Here is a 9,456-nt window from a genome sequence, read left to right as displayed (position 1 = left end):
CCCCCCCCCCATGTCTCCAGATTTCTCTTTTCTCATACTGATATTCTGCTGTTTGTCTGCAGACAACAGACATTTAAAGACCTCCATACTGCAGGACCGAACCTCCGTCCCCCTCAGTCAGTCCTCAAGACTGAAGTGTCTGAGTGACATGTCACTGCTGTCTCAGCTTTATGAGCACAGACAGTGTGAAGGATCACTGTCACACACAGCAGGTGTGTGTCCTTCATGACATGAAGAGGATCCTCCTGTTGACCATGTAGTTTTAATACAGTTCACTTCATTCTTTTTTTTACTCTAATAAAAGTCAGCGATGTAGACTGAAGAGACGACTTTAAAATGTCTTGAAGATCGTTCATTGAACTCTTCATATTGAATGATCCTATTGCTTGAAGTCTGTGGATGACAGATGATTGTGAGGATCCAGCCTCAGTCTAGTACAGAGCAGACTCTCACTCAGTTGGACTTATGTTTAGAATCACCTGCTAACATACTTTCCATACTAACGTCAAAATGAGAAGGTATTGCGTTCCAACTGCATAATATGTGAATTTCGTTTGCGTGAGAAAGACCTGGACGCTGCTCTGGACCAAGGACCGGCCGGCTGCTCTCCACAAATCCCCTAAATTGTGGCAGCATATTTATGAAGAGATGTTACTCATATAAACTGACCAAAAATATGAAATCTACATGGTAACATTCTTGTCTGAAAAAATATTCAAACTTAATAAAGTGATGTATTTACAGTGTTTTTTTAGCAAATATTACAACAGCTTTCAGCCTTCTTTAAAATCCCACCAGTCATCATTGTTGCTGTCAGTTTGTGCCAAATGCATTCTGGGATATTGGATGTATACTTTGAACAGCCAGCTTGGTAATGGCATACTAACTTGTTCATTAGTATGCAGTCGTATGCAGTATATACTCAGGTAGTATGCATTATATACTCATTGAGTACGTAGTAGGCAATAAGTAGTAGGCGGTTGCAAATACAGCGTTTCTATGTAGGTGTCATATTTATCAGTGTGAAACAGGTCGATTCAACATGTACATACACTATGAGGAGGATTCTGTCAGTTTGAAACTACAACTCAAAGTGACTACGGCTCAGTTCCACAAAAGATCTTAACTCAAGGTCCACTTAATAGCTTTCAACTGCATCTCTTGGTCATCTTCAGCAGATTCCCTTTGCTCAGTTGTCATAGTGGAAGCTTCGGTCGTATCATAGCAAGTGGTTGTATATGAGTGAAGATCATCTGTACATTTCCTTTGGGAACAGCAGTTAGAAGAAACCAGCGTGTGATATGAAAAGCCATGCAGCGATTCTCAGTGTGTGTGAAACTCGACTAGAGGGATGAACATCATCCTTCCCTCCTCTGGTGTTTATATGATGGTGGCGGGGAGCACTGTCTGACACGTCAACTGGGTTGATATATGTGAAGGTCAGAGCCCTGTGGTCTCTATGGAAACATCTACATTCAGTATGTTTCTATTACATTTTTTTCATTTGCTAACGAGCACTGGTCAATACTGATCTTATACTGATACTGAAATCTTCACACAGTCTATATTACAAACATGCGTCTCAGCTAAACAGTTCATCTCACCTCCAAAACTCTCTCCCCAACAAAACACATCATACATCTCTCAAAATAATAATAATAATAATCCACAACACTGGAGACAAGTCTCACTCAGGAAGCAAACACTGTCACTCTTTACACACTGAACTACAAAATACTAACAACAGAGAGCATTACACAAAATACATTTTATCTTTAGAGTTTGAAAGATTTTTTTTAAGATAAATCAGTATTTTATTATAGAATTAGATCTTTGCACTTTATTGAGTGTACTCAACTATTGTATATTGTTTATTGTAACAAGAATGAATCAGCAATGCAGCAATTTGCTTCAATTACATTTATGTTTTCTATATCTTTGCATAGTGATTTACAGAACTTCATGTATAACACATTCACTCCTTCTCTTCTGCACTTGGCCACATGTTTTCGTCAACATCACATCTTATGTCTTCTCTGGCAATGCACCTTGGGAAGAATCTTTTAGAATGTCTGATTAAACCCTGGCGGGCTTCAGGAGAAATATCTCCACACCCTGCATTCATGGCATCCAGCAAGGACACCTGGTCATGTGACAGAGAAAGTGGTCATTAACCTTCCACCTCCACGCAGAGGAAAACTCTTCTATGGGGTTCAGGAAGGGCGAGTATGGAGGCAAGAAAAGGACAGACATCCTGGGATGTGCAGACAAAACCAGTCAGTGACTGCAGCAGAGTGGAACGCCACATTATCCCACACAACAACAAATGCTGTGTTTCTTGCCCTTTGACCTCTCTCCCCTACTGGCACAAGTTGATTATGGAGGTCATCCAAGAAAGAAATGAGCCTCTCTGTATTACAGCGACCAATGAGAGGTTTGTACAAAAGCAAACCATGATTGGAGAGGGCTGCACACATTGTAATGTTTGCTCCTCTGTGGACACCCACAGTTGCTCGCTGCCCAATGACGTTTCTTCCTCTGCACCGTGTTTTTGCCAGGATGAATCCGGCTTCATCCACAAAGATGAATATATGTGGAGCTGGTCTGGCCTCCATTTTCATTACTGTCTAAAATAAAGTCAATCACAGTTTGAGTACAGCACATTATGCAGAGCTGTGCATGTATTCTGTTTGGTTATTGAACAGACATCTTACCTGGACTTATTGATAACGGAGTTCTTTCACACGTTCTCCATTTCTTTCAAATGGTCCTGTGTATAACTGCTTCATCGCTGGCGATTGTTGCTGTGCTGACCGTGTTCACATTGGCAAAAGTAACATTGTCTGCCAGCACTCTGTCCTGAAGGTCTCTCAGTTTTATGGCATTGTTTGCAGTGACCATGTCAATGAGAGCAGTTTCCTGGGCATCTGAAAAAATTCGGCCTCTCCCTACAGTAATATAAAACACAAATCAATCAATACGTTTCAAAAATGTCAGTATATGTAAAATATAAACATAGTGAACTGTACTGTGAAATTCAGTTCAATAGTTGAGGGGTTCATGTCTCACCTGTTGTGTTGAACGCAGCAGGTTTGGCTGCACTTAAACAAAGAGAGTCCATGATTCACCACATGGTCAATAATGTTGGCCCTCGTCTCATCAGAGACCACAGCTCTTGGTCTTCCTCTCCCTGCCACTCTTCTTCCTCTCCCTGCCACTCTTCTTCCTCTCCCTGCCACTCTTCTCTCTCCACCAGCCTTTCCTCTTTGACCCATATTTCCAAAAAAACCATTCAGAAGCCATCCCCTTTAATCTGCTCGCTACAGTAATGAGGCCGAACACAGGTCACCTGTAGGTGTTCAGCTGCACGCTGCACTCAGCTGTGTTTGGAATTATTAGTATTTCGTTTTATTGTCAATGTTTTGATATGATTTTCTATAGATTTCAATGTGGCTGCAGCAGAAATGCCCATTTTTTTCCATCATTCTGTTTTGATTGTGTTTTTAACTGTTTTGAACAAAGTGTGTTAGCTTTTGAAAAATGTGCTGCAGAAGTGTTTTGCAGGTGGTGGACTCTGAGTGAGAAAGGAGTTCATGAATTTTGGGAACTGTGGTCACTGAATGCATTTTGTGTAAAGGAATGAAAAGTGATTCACAGTTTGCTCCACATAGACTTCTGTTTCACTGACTGTGGGAAGAGTTTTGACAATGTGACTTCAGTTTTGATCAATGCTTGTTAGCAATTGAAAGTCCAGGCTTTTTCCTTCGTGTTTAAGTGGTTATGAGTGATTATATACTCACATGATAATGGTTTATTATGTATCTGCGGCGGCGACAGCCAGAGCTGGAGGCATATTGTTTTTGGTTGTCCGTCCATTCCACTCTTGTGGACATGAGATCTCAGTAACACCTTGACAGAACTCCCTCAAATTTGGCACAAAAGTTCACTTGGACTCAAGGATGAACTGATTAAATTTTGGTGGTCAAAGGTCAAATCTATCTATCAGATCTAGGTCAGTGTGACCTTACAAAACACTTTTTAGCCATACCTCAATACTTCACACAGCAATTATGACAAGATTTCATACAAATATTTAATAATATTTTATATGACTGAATAAAAAGAGATGTAACCTGAAACTAGTTTGAGTGGAGGAGGCAGACAGCCAGGAGGAGGGGATTCTAGTTTACTGTTGTAAGAGTTTGCCCATTGAGACATTTCATTTGGAAACTTGTTGTGTATAAATTAAACGGTTAGGGTTGGTTACTGCTGCTGTCCTTCAGAGGGGAAACATGAGAGTGATGGAAACTCCAGCAGCTCTCTGTCCCATCCACCGTCCAGAGCCCTAATGATGAATTTCAGATAGTTCTCTTTGTATGTCCCAACTCATGAAACATGTGACCCACCTGATGATACTCAGCAGTCTCACTCTGTATCTCTAAACAGGCCTCTAGAAATCTGCATTTAATCCAATCCGTAAAATCAACTGCCAGAATTCCTCTGTACCTCACTGTGTTTACATTTAGTATGCAACAGTACACAGTTTATGATTGGTGGTGGGACGTCCCAGTTCTGTGTTTACAGTTTACAGTTCCGTCACACAGCATTTGGCTGACCGATGGTGAAACTACAATAACTCAGTCAGTCAGTCTGTGACATTCTCTGACATTCATGATTATAGGGCTCGCCCCGCCTTATTTGTCCACCCAAAAACAGTTGTGCATTTAACTGTAGCATTAAGTAAAGCTCCACGTAATAATGCAAACTGGGGTAAGGCATGTTGCTTCAGAGGACCTCTGGGTTTCTATTGATGAAAGTGTGTGAACAGTAACATGGAAATATCAAAATAACCTATGAATCAGTTTGGACAACTTATATCATTACTGTTACAGAACGTGTCATTTGGCCTTTATTTCTATTGTTTTCAGGACTGTTTCATATGGAATCCATCCTTCATTTCCTGACGTGTGTATCAAGTAAATATTGTGAGGCACTGGAACTGTGATCTTTATTATACCATGAAAAATACTGCAGCAACTGGTCTCTGGTGAACTCCTATTTACAAGTAGCTGGAGTTAGTTTATGTTTTCAATAGAGACAGTGAAATGTATTGGAACAATGCAGAACAGTGCTGTAGCTGTCAAATACAATCTGAGACAACATAATCCAGCCAATCAAAGAACCCTGATTTGACATGTAGGGTTTTTTTGGAGTATACAGGGAGTGAACTCATTGCCCACACTCAAGATATCACATTAAAGTCAAACGGTGATCAAACAGTGTAGGCCCATAGGTGTGGTCACTTGGCAGGTGCAGCACATTTTTGGTGGAAAGGAACAGCGGTGAGGGAGGAGAGGGAACATTAAAAGAATTTGAGGATAAAAACTGAGGTGACACAGAAGGCAGACAGAGAGAAAGAGAAAAAAGAGCCACTGGGTCTAGGCAGCTGGTGTAATTACAGAGCGGCGAGCACACAGAGAGAAGAAAGGGAGAGAAAAAACAAAAAGTTGTAGAAGTTGTAGTGCCGATCTCCACCTCTTCCCTGCCTCTGTTCAGCCCTCAGCACCTGTCTGCCAGCTGGACAGGCTTCACTTGAAAGTTTCCCACTTCACCTGGACAAGTTTGCTTCATCCCATCATTTTATTTTTACATAGGTAGCCCCATTCTCTGAGGCTTCCTAGTATCTGGGGTCATATTACAGAAACTCCTAACTTGCAGATCCTATCATAACTGTTTGGTAACTATGGTGATTAGGTTTAGGACCTGAAAATTACAGATGAACAGTTCCTGGGCCAATGTTCATATCCTGACTGAAGACAGGGAAAGTGTTTTACACAAGCTTCATAACTTCACAGAATCTGAATTCAACTCTAACTTTAGGATAACTGTTAATCTGACCTGACTTTAACTTCTCAACCTCTTCGTCCATATCACTGCTCTTTTATTACACAACCAACCAAATATCAGCAGACTGAACCTATTCACTGGGAGGCTAATGGCAGACTCAAATGATCTGTTGAAGTTTGATGACAAAACACTTGATAGTAGAAACAGGCTATCTTAGCCCACTCTCTCTCTCTATCTCCTGTTACGTTATTGTAAATTTCCCAAAAAGAATATGTTTGGATTTTTTGTCTCAATTAAAAATCTAAAAGGTAAAGAAAACACCTCGGTGAGATGAGAAAAGTAGCGTTGTCTCGTCTCGTCTCGTCTCGTCTCGTCGTCTCCCGCTTATCCGGATCCGGGTCGCGGGGGCAGCAGCCTCAACAGAGAGGTCCAGACGGCCCTCTCCCCAGCCACTTCCACCAGTTCCTCCGGGAGAATCCCGAGGCGTTCCAAGGCCAAAAGTAGCGTTGTTTGCTAGATAACAGACATAAAAGTTGATGACTGATGTTGGAGTGTTTAGGATTTCCTAACCTGAGATAAGACAGGATGAAGTAAGATAAGAAGAATTCCTAAAGTCAGTTAGGATTTGCTTCTGTAAACTGGGAAAAATAATTTGTACTCTTCCGGACTTACACTAACACTGTGGAGATTATTAAGATTAGATAATAATATATATGTTATTTTATATTGGCAATGAAATGAAAAAGCTAAAATTGGAAAGGAAAGGGCATGTTATCAGCTAGCTAACATTAGTTAGCTTAAGTGTAACTTGAGGCTAAAGTTAGAAACTAGCTAACATTAGTTAGCTAAATTGTAGCTTAAGGCTTAAGTTAGAAACTAGCTAACATTAGTTAGCTAAACTATAACTTTAGGCTAAAGTTAGAAACTAGCTAACATTAGTTAGCTAAATTGTAGCTTAAGGCTTAAGTTAGAAACTAGCTAACATTAGTTAGCTTAACTATAACTTTAGGCTAAAGTTAGAAACTAGCTAACATTAGTATTCATCCACAGATACTTGACACAATCTAATTCAGTAACTCTGAAGGTATGAAAGTAAAGTGTATTAAACAAGCTAGATAGTTAGCTACTGCTACTTACATTTACATACAGTGCAGAGCAGAGACTTGAGGATGGAGCCACTGATGGAGTGAGACAGGCAGACGAAACGTTAGAAATGGTACAGTCCAGTGTCACAAGATTCTTTCAGGCATGAATATGGGAAATATATTGTAATATTTACAATGAGATGTTTCAACCCCCCAAACTGCTGTTATTACCTATTTTAGAGGGGTCCTCTTAATCAGGGGGGTCAGACCCCCCAATCCCTTCGCAATTCCAACCCTGCCTACTAGGACTACAACTATTACTACTGATACTGTGTCACAGATACAGAACGGGTTGTGTTATTTCTAAATTTGTGTTGACATATTGTCCACATCAAATTTAAATCTTTGATTAACTAATTTGAGGGATACATTGTTTACAGTTTTAAAATGTATTTCCTCATTTCTATGCACATGCCAGTTTCCTGAGATTAAGTCACATTACATAAAACATTAAAGTCAAGATAAAAATCAATGTGACAGCACCAGGTGGCGCTGCAACAGAGAAAATGATGGTATTTTCACTCATTCTCAACACCAACATTTTAAGCATTTGATGCTTTGTAGTGGCTCTTGTGTAATTTAAAGCTGGGATATGAGATGTGACTCACAGCAGATTCAGAATAAACTGCAGTGGAGGGTTAAGGCATCAAACATAGGCTGGTGTGTGTCCTCTCTGGCTCTTTGGCTGAAATGTATTGGATGCCATTTTTGTTATCTCACAGTTTCAGACCAAAGCAACAGCACCAGAACAGCACTGACTCACACTCTAAACAAGAATAAAACCAGAGGGTGGCAGTAGTGCAACATCCATTCAAACATCAAAGAAGATGAGGAAGATCAGTCTTAAGCAATTTAAAACTTTGTCATTTACGTCTACATCTTGAAGAGCACTTATGCGTGTGTGTATTTCTAAAAAGTATTCAATATGGGCCAAAATAGTGTGTGCTGTTAAACCATGTTGGTCAATATGGTCTGCTAACGATAACATCTCAAATCCCTTGACTCACTTATATATTTATATTTACATGTATTTATATATTCCTACATTTATGCCTAACTCGTTTATTTCAGCATTTATTCATAGCTGTATTTGTTTATTATGTATTTATTTATTTAATATTGATTAAAATTGCATTCCAAAGAGGTGTGGCACTCGAGATGGCGAAATTGCAATGAAATAAAGTTGAAGTGAAGTGATATAGTGATTGGGAAATTTACAATAAAAAGTAACAGACATAGGAACAATAAATACTTTTAACAATTGTTCTGTTGTTATTCAAATTCTGTTAATTCAAATTCATAGTACATGATCCAGATCTGCCACAAAACGGGTTAACGGGTTCTTCCATGTCCCATAATCCATCTCTCCACTAAATTCGGTGTAAATCAGTTCAGCACTTTTTGTGTAATCCTGCTGACAAACATACAAAACAACAGACACGGGTGAAGTGCAAGTACAGCATCAGTTCTGGTCTTTACTCTTCTGATGAAGTAAAAATCTATTTGAAGTTACAGCCTTTGTCCATGTGATAGACTATTACACTAAATCATTTGAGTTCAATTCTATTAAAATGCGATTACCCTGTTTCACCAATAGATGTCAGCATTCCTCTGTATACACACTACGATACCACACGGGGATGTGAAGTCAGTTAAATACCTTATCATCTGTTGCGGAACGTGTAAAGGCTCGTTGGTCTAGGGGTATGATTCTCGCTTTGGGTGCGAGAGGTCCCGGGTTCAAATCCCGGACGAGCCCAATCTTTACTTCATCTATTCTGTTAGACCTATTTGTTTTGTGTGGGTAGAGTGATCTCAGAGCTCACACTCACACTGTGTTAATCAACTTTCTCACAGGGATTTCAAGCACTCTATTATTGTTGCCTTACTGCATGGTTACATAATGCATTCTGGCTGTATTTACTCTATATAAATACATCCAACTGTTTCTACTAATACTGCTACAGCAACTCTAGGTATAAGCTAAAGCTGTACAGCTCCTGCTACAGACCATATTGATATCTTAAAACAGGAATAGTACAGGTGTAATCATTGCGGTACCGGTTCACAGCCATGGTTTACCGTTATTATTAGTTCCATCTATTAGTGTCTGCTGTGATACCTATTCTGACAAATGCTGTTACTCACCATAGACTGGTCAAAATACGACTCCTATTAGATCTGTTCTCCTGCGATTACAGCTGATATTGCAACTATTACTGTTAAGAGCTCAGTTAACTAAGGTACTGATATGTAAAGAAAACCTCAGAGTTCACTGACCTTCAACAAGGATAACACACACAACATTCCTTAAAATAGAACCTTTATTATATAAAAATGCTTTTGATACAAAATTTGTCACAAGTGTAAATTACACAAAGCATTTTTAGCTGAGACAACAAGTACAGGGTTTTAAGGAGTTTTACTGACACAGTGGTTTAGGGGCGGGGCCTACAGCCCTTCA

General features: G+C 39.7%; 1 non-coding gene across 1 annotated transcript; it reads left to right on the top strand.

Annotated features, from left to right (window-relative positions):
- Nucleotides 1–8,679: 8,679 nt before the first annotated feature.
- Nucleotides 8,680–8,751, top strand: trnap-ugg (transfer RNA proline (anticodon UGG)). The gene has a single exon. It is a non-coding gene; the product is annotated as a tRNA-Pro (tRNA).
- The last annotated feature ends 705 nt before the right edge of the window (nt 8,752–9,456 follow it).

Source organism: Seriola lalandi, unplaced genomic scaffold, assembly GCF_002814215.2.
Source record: "Seriola lalandi dorsalis isolate HSWRI2012SDOR001 ecotype SW California unplaced genomic scaffold, Sedor1 jcf7180002055008, whole genome shotgun sequence".
Taxonomy (NCBI): domain Eukaryota; kingdom Metazoa; phylum Chordata; class Actinopteri; order Carangiformes; family Carangidae; genus Seriola; species Seriola lalandi.
This window is presented reverse-complemented; position numbering and strand designations above follow the sequence as displayed.